The following is a 13,850-nucleotide window of genomic DNA, read 5'->3' as shown; positions in this document are numbered from 1 at the left end:
AGAACTGAACTAGAACTGAACTAGAACTAAACTAGAACTGAACTAGAACTGAACTAGAACTGAACTAGAACTGAACTAGAACTGAACTAGAACTAAACTAGAACTGAAGTAGAACTAGAACTGAACTACAGATGAACTAAAACAAGATCTAAACTTGTATTAAGATCTAAATACCTTTATAAATTCACATTATATTTCGGAAACGTTTTAATCTAGTTTCATTCTAAAAGATGATTTTATTTTATAATTCACACCTATTTAACTGATCCAACACCTCACTTGCAAATAAATAAAACTTCAAAACCCACACAGAGAGTATAGCTAGAGTTAATGGCAAAACTAGAGTGTTTAATTATCTCCCAAATGATCGCTCACACTTTTCTTAAGTTTTTCTTCTATTTCTATCAGCTTCTAAGTAAAGATAACAAAAACAACTACAACACACATGTAAGTAAATATAATAAATGCATGTAATAGTAGTTGCTTCTTAAATAGTTGTTTTTGTTGTTATTACTGTTGATATTATTATCATTGTGGTCCGGTTGTCGTCGTCATGCTTTGTTTATTTTTTTCAAAACTACTACAACAACACGATAGTCGAGATCATATTACAACAGAAAGAATTAAAAAACTAAATGAATGAATGAAGTCAATGTAAAATAAATTACCAGTTGTTATAGAAATAGATCTTTCTTCCTCTCTTGATTGTGTTCTTATCATTGCGGTAATCAACTGCTCTATCTCTTCCTAAATGAGTTTATATCAGTGTCATCAAATCTCTTAAGCGTAATAATGATGGTGTTGCACTCTTTGGTCAGTTGTAAAAGCAATTAAAGTAATGATCGGATAGATATTAAAGTAATCACCCTTGTTTTGTTTTTTTTTACTTTGCCGGAAAGTTAAAAGGGGATTTATTTTAAAAGGTACTGTAATTAAATGATTGTAGCTTCCAACAAAAATTACGCTACAGGAAAGAAAAGTGACATAAAATTTGTTGCGTCGTCGTTTCTAGTTGAATGAAATATAGAAAATATCAGTCAGTAGTCCCGTCTATAGATGAAGCCTTGTCTATAGACCAGCCTTGACTACAGATCAGTCTAAAGACTTGACTGTGGATTAGTCTATAGGCTTTACAATAGATCATTCTATATTCTTCACAATGGATCAATCTATATATAGGTTAGTTTATAGTCTTGACTATAGATCAGTCTTTAGTCTTCATCATAGATCAGTCTAAAGTCTTAACTATAGATCAGTCTATAGTATTGACTATAGATCGGCCTAAAGTCTTGACTATAGATCGGTCTATGGTCTTGACTATAGATTAGTCTATAGTCTTGACTATAGATCAGTCTAAAGTCTTGACTATAGATCAGTCTATATTCTTGACTATTGATCAGTCTATAGTCTTGACTATAGATCAGTCTATAGTCTTGACTATAGATCACTCTATAGTCTTGACTATAGATCACTCTATAGTCTTGACTATAGATCACTCTATGGTCTTGACTATAGATCACTCTATAGTCTTGACTATAGATCACTCTTTATTCTTGACTATAGATCACTCTATAGTCTTGACTATAGATCACTCTATAGTCTTGACTATAGATCACTCTATAGTCTTGACTATAGATCACTCTATAGTCTTGACTATAGATCACTCTATAGTCTTGACTATAGATCACTCTATAGTCTTGGCTATAGATCACTCTATAGTCTTGGCTATAGATCACTCTATAGTTTTGACTATAGATCACTCTATAGTCTTGACTACAGATCACTCTATACTCTTGACTATAAATCAGTCTATAATCTTGACTATAGATCACTCTATAGTCTAGACTATAGATCACTCTATAGTCTTGACTACAGATCACTCTATAGTCTTGACTACAGATCACTCTATACTCTTTACTATAAATAAGTCTATAATCTTGACTATAGATCAGTCAATAGTCTTGACTATAGATCAGTCTATAATCTTGACTATAGATCAGTCAATAGTCTTGACTATAGATTACTCTATAGTCTTGACTTGACTATAAATCTGTCTATTGTTTATACTTTAGATCAATCTAAAGTCTTGCCTATAGATCAGTCTATAGACTTCTTTTATTTAACCAATATAAGTGCATTCTCACTAGTACTTAATAATATACTTATGAATACCGCTAAACCTCAAGTACTTAATATTTAGTTACTGATTTCATACAGGTGTACGAAGTACGATCGTACATCTGTTCGTATACATGTGTAAATTTCTGTAACGTATTCATACCTCAAATCGGTGTTAAGGTGGGAAGTTTTTCATTCATTCATTTCTGCTTCGCTGCATTTACTTCTTCTTCATTATCGTGTTTTTTATACAACATATATATTTTTTTTTTGTTGAATTTAAATTTGATTTTATTTTGATTGTATTTCAAATTAGTGCAACTGTTTCAGTTCATATGGTTTTTTTTTCTACTCACACATTTTTTTTATATGGCATTATTGTATGTTCGCATTATTATTTGTTATAATTTTTGTTGTTGCTGTTGAACTGTTGAAATATTTCCCCCCAAATAAACACTTATGGTATATAAATCACAAAAACAGACAGATGAACGTCAAAGTTTTAGTGTGAAATTTTGTTTTTGTTTTGTTTTTACTACTCTTTCTTTTCATCTTATTATTTAATAGTCGGCTTTTTCTTAGTTTTCTTTACTTCGTTTTTAAAATTTACAAGTTTATGGCATAATGGTCTTTTCTAAACATGTGTACCATTTATGGCCCATTGTGATGAACAGTGTTATGACCTTCAGACTGAAAAATAAACATACTGCCAGATAACACTAACTAATAAATGTTTGTATGTGTGTAATAGCAGATGTAAATACAAATTTCTTAGAAATGTCAGTTTGGTAGTAATAACTTTTATTATTGATGTAATATTTTATAAAGTTTATAATTAGAAAACTATATATTACTACTTTTATTTTGCACTTTTCAAAGAAGTTTATTATATTAATTGTTTAATATTTGCTGCCAAAGATTTCTCACATTCTACTTAAAACTCTGAGATAACAAACATTTTGAATTTTCTCAGTTTAAGTTTAAATTTAAACATTTCTATTACCAACTTTTCCAGTTATTAAGTCTTCTATATTTGCTTTGTTAAGACTGTTCAATTATCAAATTAACAGCTTATTAACTGGAAAAAATCTCTTAATAACACCATCTACAGAAACCACTAAAAATACTCAATACTTTAAGAACAAATTTCTTAAAACTTTGTAAATGTTTAAAGTACCCGTAACTTTGGAAGACTTGAAAAATATTAAACGGTCATTTTCACATTAAAATGTAAAAAAATAAGAATAATTCTCTAAAAACATAGTATTATATAAGTTTTTTTTATAAATTTTTAATTTAACGGTTTAAAAATACGTATAAAATTTAATAACGGTTAAAAGATTTCAAATTACATCAGCAGTTTTGTCTGGGCACCGTAGGGAGTAAGTACAGCTATAAGAAGCTGTAAGTTATGAAACTTCTATGTAATCATTTCATAAGCCAATCTGGGGAACTGACCGAGTAATCTTACTACAAAAGAAGAATAAGCAACTACCTACCTAACTAACTAACTAACTATATATCTAATAAACTAACTAACTAGTAAAGTAGTAAGTAACTTAGTATTCCCTGGACTACAGGAAGACTACATAGTATAGCCAAGATTATAGACTGAACTATAGTCAATATCATAGACTATAGTCAATACTCTGGACTTCTGTTCAGAATACAGACTAGTTTATAGTCAAGACTATAGACTAGACAATAATTAGTACTATATACTGAACTACAATCAAGACTACAGACTGTACTATAGTCAAGACTATAAACTGGACAATAGTCAAGGCTACAGATTGGACTATAGTCAATACTATAGAGTGGACTAAAGTCAAGACTATAGACTATAGCGAAGACTATAGACTACACAATAGTCAAGACTATAGACTGGACAATAGTCAAGACTATATACATGACTATAGTCAAGACTATATACTTGACTATAGTCAAGGCAATAGACGGGACTATAGTCAAGACTATAGACTGGACTATAGTCAACACTATAGACTGGACTATAGTCAACACTATAGACTGGACTATAGTCAGCACTATAGACTGGACTATAGTCAAGACTATAGACTGGACTATAGTCAACACTATAGACTGGACTATAGTCAACACTATAGACTGGACTATAGTCAACACTATAGACTAGACTATAGTCAAGACTATAGATTGGACAATAGTCAAGACTATAGACTGGACTATAGTCAAGACTATAGACTGGACTATAGATTGGACAATAGTCAAGACTATAGACTGGACTATAGATTGGACAATAGTCAAGACTATAGACTGGACTATAGTCAAGACTATAGACTGGACTATAGTCAAGACTATAGACTGGACTATAGTCAAGACTATAGACTGGACTATAGTCAAGACTATAGACTGGACTATAGTCAAGACTATAGACAGGACAATAGTCAAGACTACAGACTAGATTATAGTCAAGTCTATAGACTGGACAATAGTCAAGACTATAGTCAAGACTATAGATTGGACTATAGTCAAGACTATAGAATGGACTATAGTCAAGATTATAGATTGGACTATAGTCAAGACAATAGAATGGACTATAGTCAAGACTATAGATTGGACTATAGTCAAGACTATAGTCAAGACTATAGACTGGACTATAGTCAAGACTATAGACTGGACTATAGTCAAGACTATAGATAGGACTATAGTCAAGACTATAGATTGGACTATAGTCAAGACTATAGATTGGACTATAGTCAAGACTATAGATTGGACTATAGTCAATACTATAGACTGGACTATAGTCAAGACTATAGACTGGACTATAGTCAAGACTAAAAATGGAGCATAGTCAATACTGTAGGCTGGAAAATAGTCAAGACTATAGGCTGGACTAAAATCAAGCAAGACTGGACTAACCAAGACTATATGTTAGACTAACCAAGACTATATGTAAGACTACGGCGAAGACTTTAGATTAGGCTACAGCCAAGACAGGTCTTAAGTCAAGACTATTGACTAGGCTATAGTCATAACAATAGACTGGAATATATTCGAAACTATAGATGGGACTATTTGAAAGACTATGGCTAAAATTATACCAAATATATGGTTAAGACTACAGACCAGAGTATAGTCAAGACTATGTACTGGTCAATGGCATGGGCTAAACTTTAATTAAGACTATAAATTGGACTATTCCAAGACTATAGCCAAAACTATAGAAGGATTTTTTTAAATATTCTAAAATAAAGAAATGCATTAATTCAAAATAAAGGTTCATCAACATCTCAACACTATAGTGATAATTAAAAAAAAAAAACAATCTTAAATATTAATAAATATATACATTTCAATAACCCTTCAAAATTAAACTTGACAAACAATCCACGTATTAGAAATATTCATATAAAAAACAAATATTTATTAACTTTTTTTAAAAATCTTTAAAAAAGATAGATCCTTCTTAGTAAATAACCTTTAAGAAACCTTTTTTTATTTAAATATTCATAGTAGAAAACAATGAAAATATTATACCTGCTACTTACTACTAAAATTTATTTTAAAAACTCGTGTCAATTTTGTGTAGTTTTTCAAAATTTCATTGATTAATATTGTTTTAGTTACATTTTTATCTCTACCAAATGTGTTTTCAATCGCATAGAGTTTTTTTGAACAACAATGTCAAAGAGTACGTGAGGAGTGTTTAATGTGTTTGATGACAAACAGAAGAGTTATTTTAAAGTTTATTATTATTAATTTTTTTCAAATAAAGACAATGTGTCAAGTTTCGGTATATGATTTCAAGAATATTAGAAGTAAATGAAATGCAAGAATATTGTCAAATTGGGTGTTTGTTGTCATTTACTTTATATTATGTACAATTATAGTAAAATCCATAAACGTAAGCATACATTCATAGGCCTATTTAAACGTACAAACATATTTACTGCCAGAGTGTGTTAACTCTACATTTGTTTTTTTTTTTTTTTTATTGAACAAAATTTCTAAAATATTTTATTTCTTTAAAAATTGAAAAATTTAACAACAAAGCAACCCTTTTTTATTTTTTTTCCGAAAAATTATTATTTTTTGTTTTATGACGCTTTTAGGTAAATGAGCGTTCTGTACAGAACATGACGTATAGTGGGTTCATTGTTGTTATATGTTGATTCTAAAAACGTTATTTCCAAGGTATTCTTGTTTAATTTCGTTGTATGTGTTCATTTTATTTACTTTATTATATAGTATGTTTTACTATAAATATGTATAATAGTATGGTTCCGTTAATGAAGACAATGATTCGACAATATGCCTGTTTTACTGACTATTATAGTCTAGTCTATATTTTAGTCTATAGTCTAGTCTATAGTCTAGTCTATAGTCTAGTCTATAGTCTAGTCTATAGTCTAGTCTATAGTCTAGTCTATAGTCTAGTCTATAGTCTAGTCTATAGTCTAGTCTATAGTCTAGTCTATAGTCTAGTCTATAGTCTAGTCTATAGTCTAGGCTATAGTCTAGGCTATAGTCTAGTCTATAGTCTAGGCTATAGTCTAGGCTATAGTCTAGTCTATAGTCTAGGCTATAGTCTAGGCTATAGTCTAGTCTATAGTCTAGTCAATAGTCTAGTCTATAGTCTAGTGTATAGTCCAGTTTATAGTGCAGTCTATAGTCTAGTCTATAGTCCAGTCTATAATCTAGTCTATAGTCTAGTCTATAGTCCAGGCTATAGTTCAGTCTGTAGTCTAGTCTATAGTCCAGTCTAGTATATAGTCTAGCCTATAGTAGTCTATAGTCTAGTCTATACTATAGTCTATAGTCCAGGCTATAGTCTAGTTTGTAGTCTAGTCTATAGTCCAGTCTAGTCTATAGTCTAGCCTATAGTAGTCTGTAGTCTAGTCTATAGTCTAGTCTATAGTCTAGCCTATAGTAGTCTACAGTCTAGTCTATAGTATAGTATAAAGTCCAGGCTATAGTCTAGTCTGTAGTCTCGTTTATAGTCTAGTCATAAAATAGAACTCTTACTTGTTTTTGTAATAAACTTGTTTATTGTTAAACCTAGAAACTTAGAATTAAACACTTAAAATTCGGATTAAATGAAAAATCTATAAAAGGTGACTTTCTTGCAGTTTTTGAAATGTTTTAGAAAAAAAGGGGGAAAACTTTTTTTTACAATTTTTTCCTTTTTTCCTAAACTTATATAAATATCTAAATTGAAACGAAAATCTATATTCAATATTTAAATTTTGCAGCAGTATTGACATCTAAGCCGCGCTGCTGCTGTGTTGTTGTTTGTTGTGGCCATTGGGAATTAAATACATTTCTTCGACACTTTTTATAAACACGTTAAAGAGGTAAGTGTGTGTGTATTTTTTATAAATAATCAATTTTTTTCTTCTTCTTCTAACATTATAACTTAAGTATTCAAGCAAATAGTTACAAAAAAGCTATTTTTTTTGGCCGCATTTTTTGCAAAATAGGGGATTAAAGAAAAAAGATAATCATACACACGATATTGTATAACATTTGTTAATTATATTGAAAATTATGTCATGTTTAATTTATAAAACATTATCAACAAACACCTACAAAAAAAAGAAAACAATAACAAAATTGTACTTATTTGAGTGTGAGTGACAAATTTCTTAACGTTTTTGCTCGACCATCAAATATGCAATAAGCTAATTATACAGTGGGCGCTAAAATAGAAAACACACAGTAATATTTAAGAAATTTATTTGCAGTAGAACTTCCTTAAACATTTGGCTGTCCGTAAGTTATAAATAACAAATCCTTTGTTTGTTTTTAATACTGCAAAACAAAAGACTTAAGCAACAAACTTACATTTTTGTAGTTTTTAAGTTTTTCTATTTTTTTATGTTTTCTTTGCAAATTTTGCTTTTCATTTCATGGAAAAAATATTTATAAAATATTTACAAATTTCCTTTTCAATAAAAACAAATCAAGTTTTCTTTTCATTAAATCCTTTTTAACAAATGACATTGAAAAATATAAAATTTTCTTAAAATCTTCAATACAAAAAGAAACATTTCCCTGTTTCTTTTCCATAAAAAGTGATGTAATATTCACTTTATTTGTAAGTTGTCGCTATCTACACAACTCCTTGTAAGTCTTTCTTTATGAGAAAAAAAATGGTTTTTGTGCAAAACAAAGTAAAAATTTTTGTTCAAAACAAAAAACCACATTTATAACACTCACTCTTTTATGTTAAAAAAAAAATTAATTTTAACCTTGAGAAACAGGTTCAAAAATTAAAATCCAAAACAAACTTACGCAAATCTACAAAATACTCAACAACACTCACATTCGAAACGCCAAAAAGACATCATCGGGCCATAACAAGTTATTGGTAATTTTCATCTTCATTTTTATAACAAATTAACAAACAAAAATCAAGCGCATTATAAAGACGCTCATGATGTTGATGATGATGATGAGCATTAACTTGCCATCTCGGTATTAAGTAGCACGTCAAATATAAATTTGGTCAAATGACCAAATTTGAGACAACTTTAAGAGGAAGTTTAATTGATGTGGTTGTGATATTTAGCAAGAAATTATTATTTGCTTTGATGTCGATTTGTCCTCTTTGCTTTAGCTGTTTGAAAAAAAGCTTAAAAATATTTGTTTTTCGAAAAAAGCTTTTCATTTTTTTCATCTTGATTAATAGCAAATAAAGCAATTAGCCCTTAAACATCTTTGTAAAAAGCTTTTTCAATCTTTAGAAAAATATTTTTATGAAAAAAGCTCTTCTATTACATATTTTAAAGCTTTTTGCTAAAAAAAAAACTAAAAAGAAAACTTTGATAAACTTTTTATCCTTTTTGGTAAAGGCTTCGAAAGTACATTGTCCTCTTGGCTTTAGTCAAAGAGTTAAAGCTTTTTATTAAAAAACCTTTTTGAAACCTTTTTTATGAAAAAAGCTCTTCTATTACAAATTTTAAAACTTCTTGCTAGAAAAAAGTAAAAAGAAAATTTTTTTATTAACTTTTTTCAACCTTTTTAGAAAGAGCTTCGAAAGTACATTGTCCTCTTGGCTTTAGTCAAAGAGTTGAAGCTTTTTAAAAAAAGCTTTTGAATTTGTTTTGTCTTTTTTGGAAAAATGCCTCAAAAACACATAGTTTTATTTGCTTTAGCCCTTAAACATCTCTTTTGAAAGCTTTTTCAAACTTTAGAAAATACTTTGATGAAAAAAGTTAAAAATATTATTTTATTATATTCTTAAAAGCTTTTTTTGGGAAAGCCTTACAAAAGAACTTTAGATAAGCTTTAGAAGCACATTGTTCTATTTGCTTTAACTTAAAAAAAAACTTTTTTTACCATTTTTTTCCGAAACAAAGGGCTTTAGAAGCACATTGTTCTGTTTGCTTTAACTTTAAAAAAAGCTTTTTAAAAAAGCTTCAGAAATAAAGCTCTTTAGAAGCACATTGTTCTATTTGCTTTAACTTAAAAAAAAGCTTTTTATAAAAAAAATTTTGGAAAAAAACGTTCGAATTTTTTTTACCTTTTTCGGAAAAAGCTTCAAAAACATTTTGTTTTATTAGCTTAAGCCCTGTAGAAACCTTTTTAAACTCTTGTATTACACACTTTAAAATAGCTTTAGAAACGTATTTTAAACTTTAAAACTTTTTGAAATTAAAAGCCTTTACATATTTTTGAAAAAAAGCTTTGTTGGGAAAACCTCTAGAAAACCTTTTTTAATTTGTTTTAACTTTTTGTTAAGGACTTCAAAGCACTTTTGAAAAAACTCATTTTAAAAACTTTTTTAAAGAAAGCTTTTTATAAAAAAAAGCTCCAAATTAAAAAATATTGAAAAAAGCTGTTTAGTAAAAGTAATTTTTTAAAAGCTTTTTATGCAAAAAATATATTTTAAAAGGGTTTGGAAACTCCTTTCGATAAAGCTTTAAAAACGCGTCTACTTGCTTTGGCTTGAGAGCATCTTTGTAAAAAGCTTTTTTAATTTTATAATAAGTTCACAGAAGTTTTTTTTATTAAAACATTTAAAAAGATAAACTTTTTAATAAAAAAACTTATGTAAACTTTTTATAAAAAAACTTTTTTCAAATTGTAAAAGTTAAGTTGAGTATTTTATAAATATTATTTTTGTCAAAAAGCTTTTATAAACTTTTTGGTTTAAAAGCTTTATAAACTTTTCGGTTACAAAGCTTTTTTTAATCAATATGTGTAATAAAAAGCTTTTTTAATCATTTTAAACTTTAAAGCTCTTTAAACTTTTTTACGATAATTTTGTTAAAAAAAAGCTTTTTGTAAACACCAAAACCTTCTTATTGTTAGTGTGCTAGTCCTATCAGTTTAAAGGTCGTTATTCGAAACCCTCCCTAGTCTCTGATTTGTTGTACTACAACCCCGTAATTTGAGTTCAATTAAATTTATAAATTGAGCTTTTATATAAAAGCGAAATAAATAACTTTATTTGAACTTTTTTGAAAGATTTTTATTAAAACTTATTTCATGTTATACCTTTGCTTACTTCTAAACAGTTTCTTGACTGCTGATAAATGTTTTTTTAGCCAAAAAGTGTTATAGTCTTGTGAAACATCAACTTTTCAAAATTATTTAACTACAAATGAAGTCATCTTTGAAAATACAACAACGAACAAAAAACTTTTTGGCAGACATGCGGGTTTTTTTTTGTCGTGTTTCTTTTCAAAAGGCATTTAAAATAAAAGATAAATCAAATGGTTTTTTTTTTAAGGGGGATGGTATACCACCACTTAAACAATACTTTTTTACGCAAAGCTTAAACATATCAAAGCTTTCCAAATCAAACTTTAAAAGTTTTTTTAAAGTTTGATTTTATTCTTATTTTTCTAAGATGAAAAAGCATTTTTTAATAAGCTTTAAAAAGCCTTTTCCTTTAAAAGCTTAGTTTTTTTTTTCTAAGGCAATTTATAAAAGCTTTTTTTCTAAAAAAGTTTCAAAATAGCTTAAAATAGTTTTCTTAAAAAGTTCAGTACAACAGTTTTAAAAGGAAAAAAATCTTTTCTGTAAAAATTCTAACAAAATAATGAAATCTTTTAATGCTTTTTTTTCTTAAAGCCTAAAAAAAAGCTTTTTTCTTAAAATTTTTATTAAAAAGTTTAAAAAAATATTAAAAAAAAATAAAAAATATGTTATTTTCTTAAAAAAAACTTATTTTCTTAAAAAGCTTTTTTCTTAAGCTATTTGAACTTTAACATCAAATTTCTCTTTTTTGTAAAGAAATAAACTTTTTCTTAAAAAGCTTTTTTCTTAAGCAACTAAAAAAAGCTTTTTTCTTAAAAGCTTATTTTCCCAATAAAAAATTTTCTGTAAAAATTCTCACAAAATAATATTATTTTTAATGCTTTTTTATAAAAGCTTTAAAAATCTTAAAAAAGAATCTTTTTTCTTAAAAATCTTAAAAAAAAAACTTTTTTCTTAAAAAGTTGAAAAAAAACTAAAAAAAGCTTTTTCGTTAAAAAGATTAAACAAGCTATTTTCTTAAGCAACTTAAAAAAAGCTTTTATTTTAAGCATTCAAAAGCGAATTTTTTAACAATTTCTGTTTTCGATTTTACCAAAAAAAGCTGTTGGTTAGATTAAGTAGTTTTAAATATTTAATTAATAATTATATCTAAATCACAAAATATTATCATTAATACTTGAAGATATTTAGATGCAGCATCAAATACAACAACAACAACAACTATTTGTGAGAAATTCTCACACTCATCAATCATTTAACAAATGACGGTTTTGAAAAGTGATCGTTTATAAATGAAATAAAGATTAATGTCGAACAAATTGTCTAACATTGCATGATAGCTTAACTCCCTCTCTAGCTAGACGTGGCTAAAGGTTTTGATAATTTGTTAATACAATTATAATCCAAGAAAAAAAAAACGAAACAAAGGTGTTAAATAAAAAGAACTTTTTTCTTTCGTCTTTCAAAATACAAGAAATTGTGGTTTTTACTTTTTATAAGAAAAATAGTGTTAATGAGCAAATGAATAAATGAAAGGGGTGTGTGTGTAGGAAAGAAAAAGATATGATCATAATGAAAATATATGATTGTTTTGATAATCTTAGTAATTATAAAACAAAAAAAAAAGAAGACGCCTTCTTAAAAAACAAAACCCTGTTTGACAAAACTGCTATTGTTAGAGAAAGATTTTCTTTTGAATTTTCGAAAGAGTTGGGGCTAATATTACAATAAGCTTAGAATACAAAATGTGCTAACACCTCTTATTTTATAAAAGAAAATATTAAATTATTCAAAAACTCAATTAATATGATTAAAATGCTACAACAAGCTTTCTCTGTTTAATTTTGTAAACATGTAGTTAGCATATTTACAATCTAAGCCCAGCGGTTATACATTAATATCCACTAATAGTTAACCACCTGTATGATTGTAATTCGTATGATTGTATCATTGTATGTATGATTGTATCATTCGTCACGAATGTACTCCATGTAATCGAGAATGAAGACAGTCGTTACTTTAGTGTCCTCTTTGTAAGCGGGAGCGTAGACAGTCGTCTCTTTACTGTCCTCAAGTATACTCTTAAAAATTGTTTTTTTTTTGTTGTACTTCCGAAAGTAGTTATTTTACCCATCTTTTGGAGAAATGATTATTACGTTCTAGTAATATGCCACCATCTGGTTGACACAATCGTTACATTATTATCCCATAGTATTCTAGAGAGTAGACTCTTGAAATTTCTAAATTTTAGTTCCATCAATACTCCGTATTCGTATGTTTTTGGTCTTTCGTAACAAATAAACTCTTTGTAATTGAGAATGAATACAGTTGTCTCCGTTAGTATCCTCTTTGTAAGCGAGAGCGAGAGGCAATTGTCTCTTTACTGTCTCCAAGTAATCTAGAGATTAGACTCTTGAAAAGTTGTTTTCGTTTTATTGAACTTCCGAAAGTAGTTATTTTACCTATCTTTTGGTGAAATGATTGTTACTTTCCATTAATAAACCATCATCTGGTTGACTCAAATTTATATCTTTCGGGTCAATCGTCACATCTAGAAAGTAAACACTTGAAATTTTTAACCTTTATTTCCATTAATATAGTATCACCTATTGGTTCCAATTCGCATGTTTTTGGCCATGCATCAAGAATAAATGTAAATTGTCACTATCCTAGAACACGTCCATGTCAAGAAAAGTAGCGCCAGTCTTTGTAGGACCCCCGAGGGCATGTTACCTTAGCGAGACCTCCGCCTTGGTGTTATTGCAATCCCGGGGTATAAAGAGGTGGCTACTACCTCCAGTCTGGTCGGGACTGAAAAATTGGTTACAGTCTACTGCTTGGCTTAGTCCTTAGCCCATAGATTGACAGAGTTCAGACCAGAGCACCGGGTGGTCAGTTGCCCGCAGAACTATGTCCTAGCTGATCAGTTCGCGGGTGATGGATGAAAAGTATCATATGCATATGATACCATTGAATTTTACTTCCTTGTGCTGATATGTTCATAGTATACTCTGTTCATATCAGAATTACCACAGTGTGTCCCTGTGGGTAGGAACAATGTCTTCGGCTTATTGATGGATCGTACTTCGGTCCATCGGTTACGCCTCTAGGTGCTATTGCCGAATCAATAGAGGACATCCAAGGGTCAGAGATTAGATAGCTCGAGTACTCCAGCAAAGTACTTGTGCATGGACCGGTCATAGCCAATGTACAAAAATTGCCAACTGAGTTCTTCATTGAAGAACAAAGGGGCGATGGTAGACCTT

The 13,850-nt window shown here is 28.8% G+C and overlaps 1 long non-coding RNA gene across 1 annotated transcript in view; it reads left to right on the top strand.

The window, feature by feature from the left end:
- Positions 1–13,850, top strand: part of LOC124420805 — a 51,683-nt gene that overhangs the window by 12,193 nt on the left and 25,640 nt on the right. Inside the window, exon 2 of the long non-coding RNA XR_006941384.1 lies at positions 7,350–7,451. This is a non-coding gene — a long non-coding RNA (uncharacterized LOC124420805). The remainder of the gene's footprint in view (positions 1–7,349; positions 7,452–13,850) is intronic.

Source organism: Lucilia cuprina, chromosome 6, assembly GCF_022045245.1.
Source record: "Lucilia cuprina isolate Lc7/37 chromosome 6, ASM2204524v1, whole genome shotgun sequence".
Lineage (NCBI taxonomy): Eukaryota > Metazoa > Arthropoda > Insecta > Diptera > Calliphoridae > Lucilia > Lucilia cuprina.
Note: the sequence above shows the minus strand (reverse complement) of the source record. Positions and strands in the feature narration are given on the sequence as shown.